Genomic DNA, 23,487 nt, shown 5'->3' on the forward strand with positions numbered 1-23,487 from the left:
TAATGACTGTACTCATGTAAAAAAATGTTACATAAAACCAAAGAAGGGTTTTAAATGCTGTTATCCCACAGCATGAATTCAAGGCTTATGTTGTGTTCAAACAATTTACATGTTACAACAATAATTGTAAAAGTTACTATTTGTAAAACTAACTGCCTTGGGGCTTAAAATATCATTTCATTGTCTTATACTTTCATCAGATATGTTATTGGTAAAGAGAGACAATATGGTTAATAATCAGTGTTAAGATTTCACGCAGTGCTCTGTCATGCTGTGCGTATCTATCACAATTTCTCATGTCTAAAAAGTAGCTAAAGCAAACTTCTGTTATTCAGTTCATGCTAAAGTCATGATTAAGTTAAATGTCAACTCAAAGGGAATGCAAATTCTGGATTGTAGATGATTAATCTGAGGACATCTGAGGATGAAATAGGTTCTCAGGGAGGAATGGAAATGACATGGCCAGTAATTGTCAAAGTTATTGGAGCCATAAGCTTCAGGAATCCTTTTGAGGCTGGAGCTAGAAATACTTGCAGGATTCTTTTGTGCAAGGAAGGGCACTAAGGATCACTCCGAGAGAGCTGTATGAGTTTATTTTTCTTATACTGAGTGCAGCAAATCAAGTGAACACCAAGCTTATGGAGTGCAAAGTCCTATGATAAAGAATTTACTAACTGCTTGTACCCGAATTGGTATTTAATTATATACAGTGCATCATGCAGGCCAGTAAGCAATATCCTGGTCATGGTGATGGTGCATTCATTGTGCAATAGTGCCCTGTTTCACCTTCATCTACACCAACAAAACAAAGCAAAAATGAGCATCGAGCAATAAAATCCACTGGCGACATGATTCTTCACTCTTATGTGTAACCCACACACATGGGCGATATGCATATAAAGGATTACAGATTGTTCAAAATGTGATAGGGAAAACTATTATGATGTTCAAACAATGATTCTATTACATGCAGTACTCTGAAGGAGCACTGAAGTACTTGGTAAAAAGGGTATAATGATTCAACCCTGCAGTCCTGAGGAGTCAGCAGTTGTCTTAAGCTGTACATGTGTACCAATGCAGAGCAGCAGAAGGAAGTTAAGAGGTGATAAGCTCATCAGTCTTTGCTGACTCGGCTGCCCATGGACAAATTGTTCCAGTCACAAGACCAATACGCAAATTCGGTATTATCCATTCCATAACTCTTTCACTAGCCAGCCCAGCACAAGAGATTTGGATTTCATAGTCTAATAATCTGTTAGAAGGTGGATTTCTGAAATGCCAAGACATGCTGCCAGGCTACATAGGCATATAGACCAGTATTAGTAAGATGGCAAAGGACTTTGACAGGTGAATTGGCTCTAACAACAAACTTGTCTCCTGATTACCATTACTATTCATAAACAAAAGAGAAATGGCAAATGCTGGAAATCCAGAGCACACACACAAAATGCTGGAGTAACTCAGCTGGTCAGGAAGCATTTACGGAGTTGAAAAAAAAGTTGACATTTCAGTCCAAGACCCTTCATCAAGACTTCATTTAATTCCAATCCTCATCCCCATTCTCATTCCGACATGTCAGTCCATAACGTCCCCTACTGGCACAGTGAAGTCCGCTCTCAGGTTGGAGGAGCAACACCTCATATCTCCTCTGGATAACATTTCCAACTTCCAGTAATTTTCCCCCTCTCCCTTCCTCTTTTCATTTCCCCACTCTGGCTGTTCTATTACCTCTCTCCTCACCTGCCTATCAGCTCCGGTGCTCCTCCTCTTTCTTGCATGGTCCAATCTCCTCTCCTATCAGATTCCTTCTTCTCCAGCCCTTTACCTTTTCCTCCTATCACTGTAGCAAAGAATAGCACAGCTATTTCCACCTATCACCATAACACAGCACAGCTCCATAGCAAAGAAAGCCCAGCAGCGTCTCTACTTTCTGCGAAGGCTGAGAAAAGTCCATCTCCCACCCCCCCATCCTCGCCCCATTCTACAGAGGTTGTATTGAGAGCATCCTGAGCAGCTGCATCACTGCCTAGTTCAGAAATTGCACCATCTCGGATCACACGACCCTGCAGTGGATAGTGAGGTCAGCTGAGAAGATCATCAGGGTCTCTCTTCCCAGCATTACAGACATTTACACCACACGCTGCATCCATAAAGCAAGCAGCATTATGAAGGACCCCACGCACCCCTCATATAAACTCTTCTCCCTCCTGCCATCTGGTAAAAGGCACTGAAGCATTCGGGCCCTCATGACCAGACTATGTAACAGTTTCTTCCCCCAAGCCATCAGACTCCTCAATACCCAGAGCCTGGACTGATTTTTCATCAACCTACTGCCCTCTATTGTGCATATTGTCTTGTTTATTATCTGTTGTAATGCCTGCACTGTTCTGTGCACTCTATGCAGTCCTGGGTAGGTCTGTAGTCTAGTGTAGTTTTTGTGTTGTTTTTACATAGTTCAGTGTAGTTTCTGTATTGTTGCATGTAGCACCATGGTCCTGAAAAACGTTGTCTCATTTTTACTGTGTACTGCACCAGCTGTTATGGTCGAAATGACAATAAAAAGTGACTTGACTTGACTTGACTTGACTTGACCTCTCAGCTTCTTACTTCTCTCCTCCCCACCTTTCAGCTTCTAGCTTGTGCTTCTTCCCCCTTCCTTTCCAGTCCTGATGAAAGCTCTCAGCATTACTGACCATCCACTAGCTTTTCAATTCCATATTTATTTAATTATTTGAGTCTAAATTCCACATTCACCTCATAAGATCTGACAGCATGAAATCCAAATTCAGGTCTCTAGTTCGAGTGTCCAGGACTTTTTCACAAATCTAATAATTGACCCATGGTAGTGAGCTGAGCAGAGTAAGGTTCCCCTGCAGCATGCAGATGATGGATGATTTTTGTTTTAATAGAAGCTGAAACAGTAGATCTGTATCTTACCCACAAGTATCCTGATAGTATGTACTACTTCCATCCTGGAAAGGACATCTTGTAAATTCTACACAAAACTCTATGCAGGGTTGATGCTGGACTAGTGTACACATTTCTGGCAGGGCTGCCAAAGCAAAACACACTTTATTGTACTTTTCTATAGCTTTCTTCTAACAAACAGCCCTCTGCAGTAAAAGCACAAGATACAAAATTAATTTTGTTTGGTGATCCTCTGTTTCTTTCCAAAAGCTATCCAGTTTAGATACCGAAGCTTCAACATCCACCTTCAAGCATCTCACATATTTTCATATGAACACTTTTAAAACTAAATTTTGATAACTGTTTTCTTAACTATTTTACTAGATTGAAACACTAAGTTTACTTTTGAGACTATCCATCTTTAAAGATAGCTGGTGGAAACTGACATGATCTTGTGAAGTTATAGATGTGTCAAAATGCATTTTATTGCTGTGCTCTTTCATTAATTCAAGCATTTGCAATGACTTATGGAATCACATATTCTGTGAATATATGTATATATAGCTGCAGTGTTATATTACAAAAGCTCCTTAAATTAGGATAATTATTTTAGAGACATGTTAGTGAAATTTAATTTCCTAGACAATAATTTCATTAGTTTGATGATGTGAACTCCAAGTTTGTTGGGCAGTATTTTGTGATCTGTTGGGCTGTAATTCCGGTTGGCTTTTTTCACTGTGACACTGGACTGGCTGTCACAGATCTTTACTTTTCTTGCAACTTTGGTGCTGTTTTGACACTTCAAGGCCTGTTTTGCTATTGTGCAGCTGATGCGCTGTCCATTTGTATATATTGCATATTGACAATGAGTGTTCATGCCAAACCCCAGCAACCATAGTCACATCTGTTTGTCTGCCAAGCATAAACTGGCATCTGGGGCTACATATGAACAGCATTTTACCAGAGGACACCTTTTGCTAGGCTTGATATGCTGACATCTTTTTATTAGAAACTCCATACAATAGGAGGACAAGTTACCTTGACTTACATTAAACATTATTTTATTTGGCACGGCATCATTTAGTCACTGTAAGCAGTATATCATAAGTCAAGGTTTTAGGCAATCTGGCCTTAAGATTTTTTCAGTATTTTATTTCACTGCAATCTTGTCTCCCTACTCCTCTGACATGCCAGGAAGCTATTTATAAATGATGCCTTAAACCAGGCGACAAATAGTCAGAATTTTTTTTTAAACTGCTGCTATCCATAATTTCTTGCTGGTACATTTTAATCTACAGAAGTATTCTGCTGAGATAACCTGACCAGTTAAAGGTATAGTGTGTTCCTCTCTTTACAACCAAAAGTGGAAATGATAGCATTGTGGGTCAATTATTAGACTCATGTCAGTGTCCTAGACTCTCAAACTAGAGACCTGAGTTTGAATCTCATGCTATGTAATCTTATGAGATGAATGGGAACCTAGGTTCAAATAATTAACTAAACATGGAATTTAAAAAGCTGGTGAACAGTAATGGTGATCAGAAAACAAGTTTGTTGTTAAAGACAATTCAGTTCTCAAAGGCCCTTCAGAGAAAGAAATCTGCCATCTTACCAACACTGGCCTAAATGTTGTTGCAGACCCATCAATGAGGTTACATCTTTTCCCCATCCTCTCTTCTAAATTCAGGAGTAATTAGAGATGGACCATAAATGTCAGAGTTTCAAGTGACTTCAGTAACCTGTAAATATATTTAAAGATACATTGAAATGTTATGAGAACCCTCTCAGTTTAATTCCTCTGGCAAGAGCTGGAATATATGTATTACCCTCAACAATAACAAAAGGAGGATTCTATTCTCATCGCTGACTGACAGAACAAATAGGCTCTGTTTGATAATTCTTCAATCAATTATAAAATGCCACGGTATTGGCCTTCATCAGCCGTGGGATTGAGTTTAAGAGCTGAGAGGTAATGTTATAGCTATATAGGACCCTGGTCAGACCCCACTTGGAGTACTATGCTCAGTTCTGGTCACCTCACTACAGGAAGGATGTGGAAGCCATAAAAAGGGTGCAGAGGAGATTTACAAGGATGTTGCCTGGATTGGGGAGCATGCCTTATGAGAATAAGTTGAGGGAACTTGGCCTTTTCTCCTTGGAGCGGCGGAGGATGAGAGGTGACCTGATAAAGGTCTATAAGATGATGAGAGGCATTGATCGTGTGGATATTCAGAGGCTTTTTCCCAGGGCTGAAATAGCTAACATGAGAGGGCACAGGTTTAAGGTGCTTGGAAGTAGGTACAGAGGAGATGTCAGGGTAAGTTTTTTTACGCAGAGAGTGGTGAATGCGTGGAATGGGCTGCCCACGACGGTGGTGGAGGCAGATATGATAGAGTCTTTTAAGAGACTCCTGGATAAATACATGGAGCTTAGAAAAATAGGGGGCTATGGGTAACTCCTGGTAATTTCTAAAGTAAGTATGTGTTCGGCACAGCATTGTGGGCCAAAGGGCCTGTATTGTGCTGTAGGTTTTCTACCTTCCATAAAGAGAGGACAGATGGCACCACGCCCATTCTATTTAGCCTTGTTCTCCAACTGTTTTCCTACATTTTTTTCCACCTATTACCCAATTCTCTCTCCCTTGTTTCCAGCTTGCTTGTTTATATGCAAGGACTATTAAGTGTGATTTTGACATTGTCCAGTTGTGGATGTGGCTGAGGTATATTGGAAGAGTATTTCAAGAGGATCAGCAGGGAGGATATCAGTACACCATGTGGATATCAGGAATTTCAAACTATCTTCAGGTCCAGTCTTGCATTCAGCAAATTGCAGGCATCAGCTGAGAATTTCAGCTGCAACTCATCTACCCATTCTGGAACAAAATCATCTGGCTATTGAGGATCAAGAGATAAGACCTGCTGTGGACAGGGCTGACAAGTACAAGTTGGAAGTAGATTGTGGAGCCTAAGAGAACACTTCAAGATCTGGAAGGCAATTCTTTCTTTCAATTGATTGTCCCAGGAGATCTGCATGAAGCACATTTGTACCAGAGAAGATCACTCATGAAATCGCTTTTAGTGAATCTGAGCATTGTGACACCAACAAGTACATGCATACTATGTATAGAGCTTCCGAAATGCTCAGAAATTAGCATCCTTACGTCAGCTTGATCCATATTTAATTCCTGTGTGTGCATCATAATGGTAGCAGCCAACATGAACTTGTCGTAGTGTAATTGCACCCTCCCTACAGTAGCGATGGTGAAAACAAGGGGTAATTACAACATGACAAGTTTCTGTGTTGAATGTGGACACATAAATCTCTGGAAAATGTAAACATTAAGGGAGCAGCCAAGCAGTAATGGGAGACAACTTTTCAAACCTACCTAAAAGTGGAATTTTTACATCTATGCATTTCTAACAGGCAGGTGCAATTGTAAATTAGAATTGAGTGAAAGTGCTATTACCATGATGAAGAATGACCTGACAGGAGGGAAAAAGAGGGAGTGGGGTAGTTGAACATGGAAGACTGTCACTAATAAAGTGGAAGATAAAGAGCTGAGAGGGATTAAAACAGGAAAAGAAATGCAGTAGGATTACAACAAAGACCCAGTAATGTAGGTTTATTCAGCTGCAGGAAAAATGTGATTTTCAAACCCTGGTTTTAAGTTTTCGGCAAAGGGTTCGGCAGGAGAGGGGTCTTCTGTCCATCAGATGGTCAGAAGATCTCCTAATCAGCTGCCATTCATCTTAAAGGTTTAACTATAAAGCAGGCAGATAATGAATGGCAACCCACGTAGCCCTTTAACTGAGGGCTTCAACGTCACACAGTCAGTAAGTAAGGAGGACTCTAACCTGAGTTTCTTAGTGTATGGCAACGAGACCATTACATTAAGCATGCAGTGAGCACTTCCAGGCTTTGGGTTCAACTTTCTCCTTCAGTAGAGACTCATCCTTCTAGTATCTTAGCCTTGTGGTCCACTATCGTGCTGGCTAATAAGGTATGGAAGAGCATCTAGACTGGAACTTCAAGAAATCCTTTGCACAGAGCAGTTTCAGTGCTGGGGAACAGTTCCCTAAAATTTTGTTTGAAAAGTCATTGACTGTCTTCTGTCAGAATGACAGCATGCCTGCTCACCCAGCAGCCTCTGAATTAGTAATGCCAGTGCTGTCATGCATGCAGCTTGCTCACATGCTACCTTGGTCAGACATCCTCCTCCTCCACTAGGCACTATGCTCATACCAAAATCCCAGTCCCTCCATGGAAGTTCAGCAGCCTTTCATGTCTGATTGTGTAGCAATGTGGCCACATGGGGAGAACATTTAGAATAGTAAAGAGCCACACAAGACAAGCATTAATGCCTGCACAGAAGTAATTTTGATAGATATGAACTATGTGCAATTTAACAAAATCAGTGAACTAAAGGTAGTTACTGTATTGCGAATCTGCATAATTATTAATATAAACGTTGTATAATTTAGGGCATTAATATGGTAGGCCTGAGGTGCTGGGCTCAAGTCTGGATTTGATCAAGAGAGGTTCTCCTTAATGGTTTACTGCATTATGCACTCCAGTAGCTGATATTGCTGTTTAACAGTGGTCATCTGCTTCTCCTGATCCTCATCAACCTTTTCAACTTTTGCTCGATTTCCCCTCACAAATCTCCAAGACATTAATGGCCTGCAATCTGTGAGTATTCAGTAAATTGACTGGCACTGATTTGAAGCAGCTGAGATACAGATATTCAAGAACTGTGGTGGCTTACAGTCCCTGCATCATGCAGTTCTGGTGCTAGTTTCGAGTTTTCATTTCACGGTTACACAGCTGTCTTTCTATGGTTATGGAGCCAGTTAACATGCTCTAGCTCTGTAGAGTCTAGGTATGATGGTAGGTTACTTGCTGTAACAGTTCTCGTGCTCTTGTTCCTCGTTTTGCAGCCCCTGAAGGTCATTAATGTTCTCTTCATGGGGCAACATAAACAGTAATTCCAAGAGCATGCATGCCCCTGTTAGTACTTGTGAATAAGAAGAATCAGTAACACAGTATAACTCTCATAAGGCTCACCCTTTCTAAATTTTTAATAGCCAACCTTGTACAAAACAAATGTTGCCTGAAAGTATTCCAGCCACCTAAAGCAATGTCTTATTAGAGAAAAGGACCATGTTAAATACAAATTCTAAATATCGCTTCAACTTGCTTTCATCATCATTTGCTTCGCAGGTTAACTTAGAGAAGAGCTGTAATTACAACAGTTAAATGATGCCTGTGTTTGGTGTGTTACATCATTGTGACTGAATAATATTTTCTAGGTGTATTACAATATATTTTGCTTTTCTCCTTCCATAATCCTGCCAGAGTTAAATCAGTTAGTCTTGTTTCAGATTTTATCTTAAATTTAAGAAAGGGGAACAAAGGCAAATACTTGTATAGTAGTATGTATTTAGACAAATTACCAACTAATGAGAGGACAGGGAAAGGAGTGCCAGGGTAGTAGATGTGATGGAAGAAAACTTAAGAGTTAAAAAACATACTTTTTGAGCAAGTTTTGCAAATATGCTTTTATTTGATAATTTTATCTGTTGTTTTGGATTTATGGAGGACAACATGGTCTTAAGTCTGCTTTAAAAAAAATACCAAAGCTTTCACAAGCTTCTCGGAACGTTGTGGAGAGCATTATTGAGTCAGACTATGAATAACTAAATAAATTCATATTGATTTCTTTTATTTTATTATCGTTCTACAAAAGTATTACTCTCCTGTATCTATTATGGTATTTATTATATATTTAATTATAATGTAGGTTGCTCAAGAGCAAAGGTTATATGGGAAGGTACAGATCACTCACTCTAATGTCTGAGCAGCTTCTCGAACCAACTGTGCATTTCTTGTTGACCATGGCTCCTGTTTTTCTGACCACTGAGCAACTGGCAAATTGTTTAAAACAAGTGATCCGGTATAGAATAGATTTCTACTGTTTGTAATTGGAGAAAATATCGAATGCTAAACTGTTAGGGTTATGGCCCATCATCAAGAAAAGCAGTAACAGTTTTGTTTTGGTAAGTGGGCTTAGTTGCTGTTTGGATAATCAGGAACATTAATAACATCAGGCAGCAGAGTAGTACTGCAGTTGCAGTTAGTGGACTTCTTTGTGTGAGAAGACAGCTGTAGCCAGGGCAGATCTTCTATAAATTAAATCTTTGCTGTTGTTTGGTATCTGAGGTCCAGGTCCACTGTCACAAAAAGTAGTCTTAAGCTTTAATCATCTAAAGAAAGCTCGAATCGGTGTGCAGTACTGAGGTGTAGTCCTGTACCTGATAGAAATGCTGATGATTACTTTCATGTTGTCACAGCATCAGCTCACACCATCCATCTGGTTGAGAGTGGATCGGCCTTATCAGCATAGCTGGACTGGGTAACATGAAGAATATATTTTCCCTTTGAAAGCCAGACAAAACTGCAAGAGTCCAGGTGGTAAAGTAATTTAAATGTTTGAACTATGAGTGGCAAGTGTTTATGAGCTTATGTTCATACTGCCAGTTCTCTAAATTTTTTAAATAACTTTGCCACGTGTGGATTGTGTTGGTGTGGGTGAGAATTGGGTGATAGCTGAATATTTAAAACCAGAAGCAATTAAAAACTCTCTGGTTGGTGTGAAACATTATGATCAATATTTCTGACAGATTTATTGAGTTGTTCATCTCAGACATGAAGGTAATAGACCAGTCATGTGACTACCGATTCTGTTTTATCTCCCGGCGAAGACTTAGCCATTGCTTGTCTTTAGCATAGTACATTCAGTATGCTGCAGAGATTATTATTTTTTGATGATAACTATTGGGTCTTTGATAGAAAAAGAGTACAGTGTAAGATAAACATCCACAAATGACAAATAGTTGCTGCAAAACTGTATATACACATTGACTAGCATCATGTCTTTGTAATTCCTCATTGAGTTGTCTTCTTCTCACTTCTGCCATCAGGGAAGAGGTGAAGGAGCCTGAAGACACACACCCATTGTTTTAGAAACAGCGTCTTCCCCTCCACCATCAGATTTATGAATGGTCACTGAACCCATGAACACTACATTATATTACAATGTATCTTATTGTAACTGATAGTAATTTTTTTAATGTATTGTACTGGGCTGCTGTCTCATAGGGATGGCACAGTAGCTTAGTGATTAGCATAGCACTTTATGGTATAGGCGATCAGGTTCATTTCCCGTTACTGCCTGTAAGGAGTTTGTACATTCTCCCCATGAGAGCATAGGTTTCTTCCAGGTGCTCCAATTTCTTACCACAGACCAAAGACATAATGGTTGGTAGGTTAATTGGTCATTAGAAATTTCGACTAGGATTGCTGGGTGGTGTGGCTTGAAAGGCCAATGTCATACGGTATTTCAATAAATAAGTAAACCACAACAAGATTCACAACATATGTCAACATATAATTTGTCAGTTATATAAAGCTGATTCTGAGTTATCCACAGCTACAAGATGCCAAATACAAAGACTGTTTTGACTTACTGGAATAAAAGTAATAGGGTTACAGTAGGTATAGCAGCCACTTACAGTGCTTGTGTGGAACACAAAGCTCTGCTCAGTGGCCCAATCACTTTTTTTCATGATTGAAGAGAGATTTCTGTTTTCATAAATAAGCATTTTGTGCCTATAAGCATTTTATGGATTATTTTTGCATGCCGCATAAGGGTAATTCTCAGAAATAATCCATAAAGAACTTTTATGGGTGTATGTGTATACACTGAGTCTTTGTTTGTGGTCATCTGCTGCTACAGCCCGTCTCCTTCAAGGTTCAACATGTTGTACGTTCAGAGATGCTCTTCTGCACACCACTGTTGTGGGGCGTGATTATTTGACTCAGCTTGAACCAATCTGGCCATTTTCCTCTGACCTGTCTCATTCACAAGATGTTTTTACCCACAGAACTACCAATCACTGGATTTTTTTTTAATTTCTCACACCATTCTCTGTAAACTCTAGGGGCTGTTCTGCGTGAAAATCCCAGGAGGTCTGCAGCTTCTGAGATACTGAAACCACCCTGTCTGGCACTAACAATCATTCCACGGTCAAATCACTTAGATCATATTTCTTCCCCTTTCTGTTGTTTAGTCTGAACAACAAGTGAACTCTTGACTGCATGTCCACGTGCTTTTATGCATTGGCAGACATCCCACCCTGCAAAAACTCATTTCAGGGAGGTAGCACCACCATTTGCGGGAGACTCCCAGAACTTCCGGGAGAGGTGGGATGTCTGCAATTGAGTAGCTCCTTAGCAGCTAGCCAGCTAGTTTAAATAACATTAGCTATGCTAATGAATGAATGACACCTGTTAAACTCACCTCAACGTGTCTTTTACAGTCTTAACCCACCATGGGCAATAGAAAAGTCACTGTTGCAAACAGTGCAGTGAGCAACACTGTCATTATTTTTTACCCCTATTAGGCAGGGGTACACTTTTGTGTAGTCTAGGGTGATGTATGTTTTATATCTAAAAACGCAAACACGAGGATCGTGTTTTCCTCGTGTATGTTTTATATTTTCTTTTTTTGGAACACTCTGCCATGGCGCGCGCTTGCTCCCTCTCTGTCGCTCTCGCGCGTGCGCTCTCTCTCTCGCTCTCGCGCTCTCAAAAAAATTGATTTCCAGGACATTGTATATAATTTGCAGGCATCAGGGAGCCACTGTTAATATGCGGTAGACTCCCGGAACTTTCGGGAGAGGTGGGATGTCTGCATTGAGTTGCTGCCACTTGATTGGCTGATCAGATATTTGCATTACCGAGCAGGTGTTCGTAATAAAGTGGCCACTGAGTGTAGGTTCTATGAAGAGAGATTGTGAGTGACCAGGCCCACTGTAACATGGTGGTCAGTGTATTGAAGTGTGGCTTAATGTCCAGGACACCTTGATAAGTAAGTATTTCAGTGGTATTCCATTGAGTTATTATCACATAGTTTTCACAAGATGTTGTTGCATTGTGGAGGACTTCAGTATATACTGTCAGCAAATGTTACTGAACAAAGTAATGCTTACTTTCTAAATTAGGATACTACTAAGATACAAAGGAGACTTACTGTGAGGTTTAAAGAATTACCCACTATAGTTCCCTTTTGAGGACTTGACAGTCTTTCCCACATTTTCTCATAAATCGTAGCAGGTCCAGTAACATGAATATGCAGGGTTCATTTCATGTTGAATGAATATATGGTGAAATTTAAGGTTATATTGAACTGCTTTATTGACATTCATGGTAAGATTGCATGAGGGGCCATACTGAAATCAATAATGTAAGGTGCAAACTACTCAGTTCTTGATTGACTTAACAAACGTAGTGATTTTTTTCCTAGCTGATTTTAAATACATAGTAGGATGAAGTTGGCAGACATACTAGAGAGGTTGTAATACTCACTGTTGAGCAGGGCTGTCTTCAGTGCCTTACTTCTTTCACCAGGTTGTTTACTGCCTGCCACAGTCAGCTCTTTGGTGGCCTAAATCTGGAATGACAAACCTGCCCAAGCACTAGAAATCTCAGGGACCTCAGTCCCATTATAGATTTTATGTGCTAGTTTGTACTATTTGAATTTTATGGGATGTGAACTTTGGAAATTATTGTTCTAGTGCCTTTGTGTCATTGGTGGATGAATCCAAAGTGAAAATAACAAGATTTGTTGGTAGCAGTCACTTCCTATTTGGAAACGTAAATTAACAATTCACTCATAGATTTTAAACTATACAGAATATGGTAACCGATTAAGCAATTCTGGATGAATGCTCCCAGACATTGTTCCAAACATCCTTGGCATAAAGTTTGCTCCGTTGGAAATTTTTGGCTGCCTGCCTCCTTATCATGCTGCAAGGCTTTGAAGTTACACAGCAGTATTAGACTTGCTGCCCCTGAACAGCAAGCTCCCACTCCTAATTCAAGTTTTAAACTATAAATATTGTTTGCAACATGATTTCAGCCAAAGGGCATTAGTTTAGTTTTCATTCATTCTTTCAGAGAATTTTCTGGGATCTTTGCACTTTGGCCAAGGAATTAGTTATGGTGCATTTCTGAGTGTATAATACAGCAGCACACAGACTGCAGGCACCTGACCCCAGAAGCCCAAGGCCAGTCCCACTCTGGCATTATTTACACTATCTGGACAAGCTGCTGATGTTTGTCACACTTGCATTAGCAGCTTGGCTATTAAAATAAAAAGAATTTTATGCACCATTCTCACCGGAAGTATTTGCTGGAAGAGACTGCTATAGATACTGGAAGAAGCATTTATGCAACCTAGCACTCCAATATGTTTTAGTTTTTAGTTTTGAGTTGTGGCCATGGGCTTGAAGCACAGAAACAACAAAGTATTCAGAGCAACATAGGCCAGGCTTGTGCTCTGCTCTGTAGAGCCTACTTTTCCAGGGAGCATATGAAATAGCCATTCATTAACACATTGCAAAACAAGGGAGCTGCTAATGAAGCCTAAAAAATAACCTGGCCCAGAATCAAAACCTAAAATTGATCTTTATTTCAACCATTTTAAGGATATAAAACAAGCATAACAAAATGCAATTTCTGGGCAATGTTCTTTTAAATTACAGATTGTGACTGGATTTACTGTGGTAGAAGGCAGCTGGGACTGGATTCTGTGTATAATCTAATATCTAATATTTTATCCGAGAATGAACCCAACATAAAAGACTAGTCTATAATGAAAATGTTGGTTAAAGAAAAAATAGCAGCAAGGGCTATTCTGCTAAGGATAACAAAATGCCCAGGTTCAAAATAATTTCTTTAAGAGAAGTGGATTGTATTGGAACACTGAAATGATGTAAAATCTTATTGTGGAAGTGGCTTTTGGCCAATTGTGTGCATTTTTGGAATAAAATTCAAACAGTACACTGTTTCAGATGCACTTAATCAATTAGAGCATGCATTCCATCCATAATGTCTAAATGTCAACTCCCATTGTAGCAGAGTTTTCAAACTCCATATTCACTTTCACAATCATCCTGGACACTTTATTCATTTAAGTTTAGTTTACCCAATTTTATAAATTATTTTTTCTCTTTATTCTTTGGAGATACTTTTCTGCCACTTACCATTCTTGACTTAAGCTAGCCCAAGACAGACAAATGAACATAGAATCATACAACACAGTACCTTCCCTTCAGCCTATAATATTGTGCCGACCTATATAAACATACTCCATGATCAATCTAACTTTCCATTTTTCTTACATCCGTTGCCTATCCAAATGTTTGTTAAATGTTCTTATTGTATCAGTCTCTACTACCCCCCACCCCCAACATTGCATTCCAGGTGCCAACCACTCTCTGTGTAAAATAAACCTTCTCCCCTAAACTTTCCTCCGCTCACCTCAAATAGATGTCTTATGGTATAGGCCATTGCTGTGCTAGAAAAAAGGTGCTGGCTGTCCTCCCTATCTATGCCTCTCCTAAGCTTATACACCCCTATCAGAAAGGTCTCTCCTCCTTTGTCACTGCAAAGAGAAAAGCCCTAGATTAGTAAACCTTTCCTCATAAGACATATTCTCTAATTCTGGCAGCATCCTGGTAAATCTCCTCCGCACCTTCTCTAAAGCCTCCTTGCTCTTTGCATAATGAAACAACCAGAACTAAACTCAGTACTCTTAAGTGAAGCATAATCATAGCTTTATAGAACTGAAAAATAAGCTTTTGAACTCAGTCCCCCAACTAATGAAAACCAGCAAACCATACTCTTTCTTAACCACTCTATCATCTTGCACGACTATTCGGAGGGATCTATGGATTTGGAAGCCAAGATACCTCTATTCCTTCACACTGCTAAGAACTTGTACTGATCACAGAAATGTGTAATATTTATGTGACCTTACCAGTTCCTCTGATTTCCCATTCCTCTGTATGTGAGGGAATAGCCCTCCCAGTCACTGAGTCTCAGCAGTTTATCATAAATGGACCCAGAAGTTCTGCAACGTTACCACTGTTCACTGTTGACCATTGGTCAATGTCAACCTTGATTCAATGGTAGATTTTGTTCCAGAACCGAAGCACAGTAATTCCAGCCTCCCTTCCGGCCTTCAGCTCGTACTTTTGTTTGAAATTCCAGAGCAACAATGGATGACATAGTTTCTCTTCTCAAATGGAAAAGAGAAAGAAAGAGAGCAGAGATGCTTTCCCAGGTAAGCTTAGCAGCAGTTTTTGGTTTAGACAAAAGTTGATCTTAATTGAATCATCCAGAGATTGCATTTAAACATTTTCTGAATTACTGTTCATTTCAATAATTAATTGGTAACAGGATGTGTTATTTCTTCTGTTTCTCCATAGAGGAGAAAAAGTTATTAAGTCCAGTGTGCAGAGCATGATGGTTAATGCACATGAAGAGAATACAACACTAAATTGTATCTCTTTTAATGCAAGGAGTCATTTTAATGCAAGTAGTAGCGTAGAAAAACGTAATCTTTAATTGAAGTCTGGGACTATGATATTGTTGCCATCATTGAAAAATGGCTGAAAGATAACTCAGTGTCCCAGGATACAGAATTTACAGGCCAGACAGTAGAGAATGTGAAAAAGAGATAGATTACTCCCTAATCAAGGAGTGCATTATTTTTGCATTGGGGAAGGATATCCTAGAAGGCTCCTCGAATGAAAATGTATGAGCAGAGATGAACAAAAAGGACATTGTCTCTTTGCTGGAGGTGTATTACAAACCTCTTGATAGTCAACATAGGCAAATAGAGGTGTGATCAAAAGTACGATTTTAGGATGAGGGGAGTTCAGTTTCCCAATTGCCTTTGCGGAAAATGGGGGCGGGATGGTTACCCAAATGCTATTTGTGAAAGGTGCATGAAGAGTAATATTATCATTTGAGAGGATCATAGCAGGGCTCTGCTGGGTTTTCCTGTGTAATTCCATTTTGTAACTGATGTTGCATTTCAACTTCTAGCATTTTTCAGCCTAATAGCACAGTAGGTGCAGTGTTTGCACCCAGCACTAACATGGACAGACAAAGCAGACATCACTCTTCTAACAACTAGAGGGACTTGCTACTTAATGAATGATTGTTTCAATGATTGAAGTGATGAGAGTGTTCCCAAGGGGTAGGTATGTCTTGACAGCTAATGAAAAACTGATGTAGGAGGCCATGGTCCCACAGGGTCCTTTAAGGGCCGTAGCTGCCATGAGTTTGCCAGAGAGATATCAGTAAAGATGTGAGCATAGATGCCTGCATTTTGGGCAAGCCTGCAGTAAAACCTATGCTTACTCTGGTGAGCCAAAGGAAAAATAAATGAAGTCTTCTAGTCCTAATGAAGGGTCTCGGCCTGAAATGTCGACTGCACCTCTTCCTAGCGATGCTGCCTGGCCTGCTGCGTTCACCAGCAACTTTTATGTGTGTTGCTTGAATTTCCAGCATCTGCAGAATTCCTGTTGTTGTTGAAGTCTTCTCTTCTTCAGTGTCATGACATTAATGCTGTAGTGAGCAGCAAAGGGAGAGATGTAGCAGTGTGGTGGTCTGGAAGGATCCTGAGCCTGGAAAGGCAAAAGTAACTCCTTTTATTAATTTTTTGGGGAATCTGGGCATTGTTCATACCTAGTACCCTTGAGACCTGCAGGCCTTTCAAAAGTCATCCACGTTAGTGGGTCCAAAAGCTAGACCAGGTAAGGGTGACATATTTCTTCCCTTGCAAGACATCAATGAACCAGATAGATGTTTGCAAAGATACAGTAGCATCGAGGTCATCATCTCTATTGAATGATTGGCTTTTTAATTCCAGATCATGGATCAGATTTAAATTCCCACAGATAGCATTGTGGAATTTGAACTATAGTCTCCAGTTGGTACCCAGCCCAGTGAATTGCTACTAATAACCACTGCACCCCATCATACCCTGAGATCCTAACCTCTGAGCAAAGCACTCCAAACATGCACAATGTCATATTTAAGGTTCCAGACGTCACAGATCTCAGCAAGGGCAAAGAATGTGGTTTGACTATAGAACCTTTAAACAGCATTGCCTTAGGTGTCATAGTTTGTTAAACCTGGTTTTCCTGTGAATAATTTTTTCCAGAGTTCTTCAGAGCAATGAAATTGTAAATCTCACAGCAGACAGTGATGAAAGTGCCTTATAAAGGAAAGGGCAAACTAGAGAAAACAAAATCCTGTCAAGAAGCAAGGAGCCACTCACGTGTCCAGGGATACACTCATAGTTGTCAACTCTGTGTAAACCCATCCCCAGAATCATAGAAGTTCTTGTGTTTTAGCCAGTGTTTACAGCGGAATAATATTAAAAAGGATTATCTGATCATTATTTCATTTCTGTTTGGGAGATTAGGTTGTGGGTGGATTTGTTGCCATTTCCATATATTGTAACAGTGCAACAGGGACACTATTTCAAGTCATTTTTTTTTTATTTTATTGAGATACAGCACACAATACGCCATTCCAACCATTCAAGCTGCACCACCCAGCAATCCCCTGATTTAATCCTAGCCTAATCACGGGACAATTTACAATGGCCACTTAACCTACCAACCAGTATGTCTTTTGACTGTGGAAGGAAGTGGGGAGAAGGCACAACAGTGGTGGGAATCATTGGTTTTCAGCCTTATCGAATCGATTGTGAGAATGCAGCTGATTGATAACGCAATGAATGAATTGAGCCTCCTATGTGCTTAGGTTTCTCTCTTTTACACACGGGCTTTTGAGTGTGCACCTTTTCCTCTCGGCGAGCCCAGCGCATTGCTCCCACACTGTAAGCTGCCCAGAGAGTACCTTTACTAAACATATCTCAGTAAAAACATTCAATCATACTATTGCATTATCTTTCTTGCTCCTCACATGCGTAACAGGTTTCTGCTGCTAATGTCAGTCTGTGAAGTGAAATGTCTTATGTATACATGGACTACAGTGGACATGCTGTACTTAGATTCCCACAAAGCATTTGATAAGGTACTATGTCAAAAGATGTAGAAAAGAAAAGCTCTGTGATGCAGAATGTAACATTAGCTGGCTGGCTACCAGGAAACAGAATAACAGAAAAAGAGTCTTTTCAGCCTGTGCTATGCCACAGGGATCGATGTTGCTACCTCATGTTTTCAATATGAATAAAGGATTTGGATGAAGGCACTGAAAGTATTGTTGCAAAATTTGCAAATAAAACAAGGGAAATGGGAAGGCAAGTGTGATGATATTACCAAGAGGTTATGAGCAAATATAGCTAGGTCAAGTGAAAAGTCAAAAATCTGTCACATGAAATATGGGCTAGTAAAAAGTGAATTTGCCCATTTTGGCAAGGAAAAAGGGCATATTGTCTGAATAGTGAGAGCATGTAGAGCTCTGAGATACGGAAGGATCGGGGTGTCTGACTGTATGATTGGCAAATGCTGAAAAGCAGTAGTAGTAAATAATTGTTAAGGCAAACAAAGTGCTATAGTTTATTCAGAGGTAAGCAGAATGCATCAATAGGGAGGTTATGTTTTAGCTATATAGGGAAATAGTAAGATCATATTTGGAATCTCATGTACAGTGTTGGTCTCTGTATTGATGGAAGGGTGCTAACTGCTTCGACAGTCAGAATTGTACGCACAGAAGCTGGCCTTTCCACCTACTGCATCTATGTACATTAATCCCTTTCCCTCATTTCCCTTGTCCAAGGTCCATATCCTCCTATGCCTTAACTGGACCGATACTGGAATGGGGGGTGGGGGAGGTTTGCCTTATCCTCCTGAGAGAAGGAAGAACCACTGAGATGAACTAGTTTACCTCCCTAACCCCGCCAACAAGTCAAGCATCTTTAGAACTCTCTTCTTTACAGGGAAATGGAAGCAAAATTGTTGAGTATTTTAATGGCAGAGGTAGATACATTTTTGGTAAGCAAGGGAAAAGCAGGCAGGCAGGGATGCGGAGATGAGGTTACTATCAGATCAACTGACATCTTATTAAATAACAAAATAGCTTGAGGGAGCAAGTGACTATTTCTACTCTGAACTTGTGTAGAGTTGGATTTTTCCATTGACAGGATCCTTGTCTAAACAGACCAAATCATGTTGCATGGCCTTCCCTCATCAGAATCACTAAAACTGTGTTGCAGCATAACCTCAATTTGTCATATTGATTTGTTATGGAAACAGTTGAAATTCTTCTAAGTAGTACATTTCTCCTCTGCTTTGGCAAGCTTCTGATAGGAGTCTCTATGCAACAGTTCTGGGAGTGTTTTGGACTGCCAATCCAAACCAATACCATTCATCTTTTAAAAATAACCAACTGAACAGATCTAGTATCCAACAAGGATATCACAAAGATAATCACAAAAGTGCACCATCTCAGAGGTCACCCTTATTCCTGTATCTACCCACAATCAATGTCAAAATCTGTAAATAAAGTTGTGCTCTGAAGTCAATTGTCAGTAACTTTCTCTACAATACTCAAAAAAAGAGCCGAACAAAGAACTACCATCAATTTCTGCTATGATGTTAACAATTGCAAAACTCGGTTCGCTGTGTTATTTTTGCATAGATAATATTGACCTAAGTGCATCCTGGGACATGCCACTGTCAGGAAGGATGAAATTGTAAATACAAGTTCCTTTTATCTTGGTTGAACTAAGTAAAGTGGTTATAACTGATGTCAATTATTTGACAAGAAACTACTTTTTGAGCAATTGTTTCAATTAAGTAATATTTAGCATTCTGATTTGTTGCAGTGCTAGATTTGTAAGCCAGAAATAAGTCAGATAGCTATTGGAGCTGCAGGTATTCCAAGGATGCTATTAAATTGTATGAAATGTCATTTATTTTTACTTTGAAAAATATCACCAGCTTCATCTCATGAAAGCAGCAAAATTGATAGAATTCATCATGTTGTTGAAGAAATAATAATGTTTAAAAGGGAAAACACTGCAAATATGATGCAGTCGATTATTGCCTACCCTTAATATCTTATTTGCACAAGTACATCAAGTCGATAACTATTTTTGATACCATCTCACATGAGCTGCTCATTCATTCGCTTGTGGTGCCAAGAATTCTTATTTCATTGTGTAACAGCATTTTAACATTGCTGTAGCCAGTAAATCAAACCATCAAATTATCAGATCTTGATTGCCTCAGCCAATTAGTTTCGGATCTGCCAAAGAAGCAGAATCTTTCCAGGAATTTTAATTGCTTCCAAAAAAAAAGTTTAGCCAATAGTTTATCATATCACTTTATTAAATTGCCCCACTCAAAACATAAGCAAACTCTTTGGATGTAATAGAATGGATTGTTTGTGTTAGTAAAGGCAGTAAAGTTGTCATGAGTGGCTCCATGAGTTACTCCATAAAGCCGAAGACAGTTTTGGGATATTCTCACCAGGATAGTTTTATGTGGAAATCCCAAAGTTGCTGCTAATGCAATGCCTATAACTAGCGATACTGTTAAGGCTAGAACTTGCGGGTGTGAATTGGGATAATGTTTTTTTACAGGGAAATGTACTATGGACATGTAGTCGATGTTTAGAGATCTCTTGCAGGATGCTAGGGATAAATTTGTCCCAGTGAGGAAGAAAAAGAATGGTAGGGTAAAGGAACCATGGGTGACAAGTGAGGTAGAGAATCTAGTCAGGTGGAAGAAGGCAGCATACATGAGGTTGAGGAAGCAAGGATCAGATGGGTCTATCGAGGAATATAGGGAAGCAAGAAAGGAGATTAAGAAGGGGCTGAGAAGAGCAGGGGGGGGGCATGAGAAGGTCTTGGCGAGTAGGGTAAAGGAAAACTCCTAGGCATTCTTCAATTATGTGAAGAAAAAAAGGACGACAGGAGTGAAGGTAGGACCGATTAGAGATAAAGGTGGAAAGATGTGCCTGGAGGCTGTGGAAGAGAGCGAGGTCCTCATTGAATACTTCTCTTCACCAAAGAGAGGGAACTTGATGATGGTGAGGACAATACGAGTGAGGTTGATGTTCTGGAGCATGTTGATATTAAGGGAGAGGAGGTGTTGGAGTTGTTAAAATACATTAGGTCAGATAAGTCCCTGGGGCCTGACGGAATATTTCCCAGGCTGCTCCACAAGGCGAGGGAGGAGATTGCTGAGCCTCTGGCTAGGATCTTTATGTGCTCGTTGTCCACGGGAATGATACCGGAGGATTGGAGGGAGGCGAATATTGTCCCCTTGTTCAAAAAAGGTAGTAGGGATAGTCCGGGTAAATATAGACCAGTGAGCCTTACGTCTGTGGTGGGAAAGCTGTTGAAAAAGATTCTTAGAGATAAGATCTGTGGGCATTTAGAGAATCATGGTCTGATCAGGGACAGTCAGCATGGCTTTGTGAAGGGCAGATCGTGTCTAACAAGCCTGATAGAGTTCTTTGAGGTGGTGACCAGGCATATAGATGAGGGTAGTGCAGTGGATGTGATCTATATGGATTTTAGTAAGGCATTTGACACGGTTCCACACGATAGGCTTATTCAGAAAGTCAGAAGGCATGGAATCCGGGGAAGTTTGTCCAGGTGGATTCAGAATTGGCTTGCCTGCAGAAGGCAGAGGGTCATGGTGGAGGGAGTACATTCAGATTGGAGGATTGTGACTAGTGGTGTCTCACAAGGATCTGTTCTGGGACCCCTACTTTTCGTGATTTTTCTTAACGACCTGGATGTGGGGGTAGAAGGGTGAGTTGGCAAGTTTGCAGACGACACAAAGGTTGGTGGTGTTGTAGGTAGTGTAGAGGATTGTCGAAGATTGCAGAGAGACACTGATAGGATGCAGAAATGGGCTGAGAAGTGGCAGATGGAGTTCAACCCGGAGAAGTGTGAGGTGGTACACTTTGGAAGGACAAACTCCAAGGCAGAGTACAGAGTAAATGGCAGGATACTTGGTAGTGTGGAGGAGCAGAGGGATCTGGGGATATATGTCCACAGATTCCTAAAAGTTGCCTCACAGGTAGATAGGGTAGTTAAGAAAGCTTATGGGGTGTTAGCTTTCATAAGTCGAGGGATAGAGTTTAGGAGTCGCGATGTAATGATGCAGCTCTATAAAACTCTGATTAGGCCACACTTGGAGAACTGTGTCCAGTTCTGGCCGCCTCACTATAGGAAGGATGTGGAAGCATTGGAAAGGGTACAGAGGAGATTTATCAGGATGCTGCCTGGTTTAGAGAGTATGCATTATGATCAGAGATTAAGGGAGCTAGGGCTTTACTCTTTGGAGAGAAGGAGGATGAGAGGAGACATGATAGAGGTGTACAAGATAATAAGAGGAATAGATAGAGTGGATAGCCAGCGCCTCTTCCCCAGGGCACCACTGCTCAATACAAGAGGACATGGCTTTAAGATAAGGGGTGGGAAGTTCAAGGGGGATATTAGAGGAAGGTTTTTTTCTCAGAGAGTGGTTGGTGCGTAAATTGCACTGCCTGAGTCAGTGGTGGAGGCAGATACACTAGTGAAATTTAAGAGACTACTAGACAGGTATATGGAGGAATTTATGGTGGGGGGTTATATGGGAGGCAGGGTTTGAGGGTCGGCACAACATTGTGGACCAAAGGGCCTGTACTGTGCTGTACTATTCTATGTTCTATACTCTGTTCAAACCCTCATCTGAATTAATGGGGATTTCAGCTATTCATGAATGGCGCACTGTAAAGGATCCTAATAATCTTTGTATACATAGCAGACGAAGTTTGATGGAGGGAAGTGTGAATGGAAATATAAGCTATGATGTGATTTTAAGTGGATCAAAGATCATTAGGAGTTATGTAGAAGATGGCAAGCAAGTTGAGAAATTTGTCAGAAAGAAAATAACAAACAGAAGATTCTGCAGGTGCTGGAAATCTTGAGCAACATTTACAAAATTGTGGAGTAATTGAGCAAGTCGTGCAGCATCTGCGGAGGGTAATAAACAGTAGACATTTTGAACGGAGATCCTTCACCGGGGTAGAAGCCAAAATAAGAAGGTGGATGAAGGGGAAGGAGTAGACTCTGACAGATGTAAACCAGGTAAGGGGGAAAGTGGGTGGGTGGGGGAGGGGTATGAAGTAAGAAGCTGGAAAGTGATAGGTGGAAGATGTTAAAGGCTGAAGAAGGAGGATTTTAATAGGACAGGACAGTGGACCACAGAAAAAAGGGAAGAAAGAGGGGAACCAGAGTGGGTGATGGGCAGGTCAGGAAAAGAGATGGGGTGAGACGGTAAACAGAGTTGGGTGTGGAAAAAGGGGGGAGAAATTACTGGAAGTTAGAAAAAGTCATTTCCCCAGCCAAAATATAAGGTATTGCTCCTCAAGCTTGAGTTTGGCCTCATCATGGCAGCAGCTGACAAACATGTCAGAATGGGAATGGGAAGTCGAACTGAAATCTTAAATTTCCCTAAAGTATCTACCTCTACCACCAGCCCTGGCAGTGCATTTCATGCGTCCGCCACTGTCTGTGTCAAAAACGTACCTCTGACATCCCCCTCCGCCCCGCTTCCTATTCTTTCCTCCAAGCACTTTAAAATTATGCCCCTTGTGTTAGCCATTTCCATCATGGCGGATAAAAGTTTCTAACTGTCCATTAGGTCTGTGCCTCTTATCATCTTGTACATCTCTATCAAGTCACCTCTCATCCTT

General features: G+C 40.4%; 1 protein-coding gene across 12 annotated transcripts in view; it reads left to right on the plus strand.

The window, feature by feature from the left end:
* Positions 1-23,487, plus strand: part of gpatch2 (G patch domain containing 2) — a 293,150-nt gene that overhangs the window by 232,314 nt on the left and 37,349 nt on the right. The window lies entirely within an intron of this gene.

This window comes from Mobula birostris, chromosome 8 (genome assembly GCF_030028105.1).
Source record: "Mobula birostris isolate sMobBir1 chromosome 8, sMobBir1.hap1, whole genome shotgun sequence".
NCBI lineage: Eukaryota > Metazoa > Chordata > Chondrichthyes > Myliobatiformes > Myliobatidae > Mobula > Mobula birostris.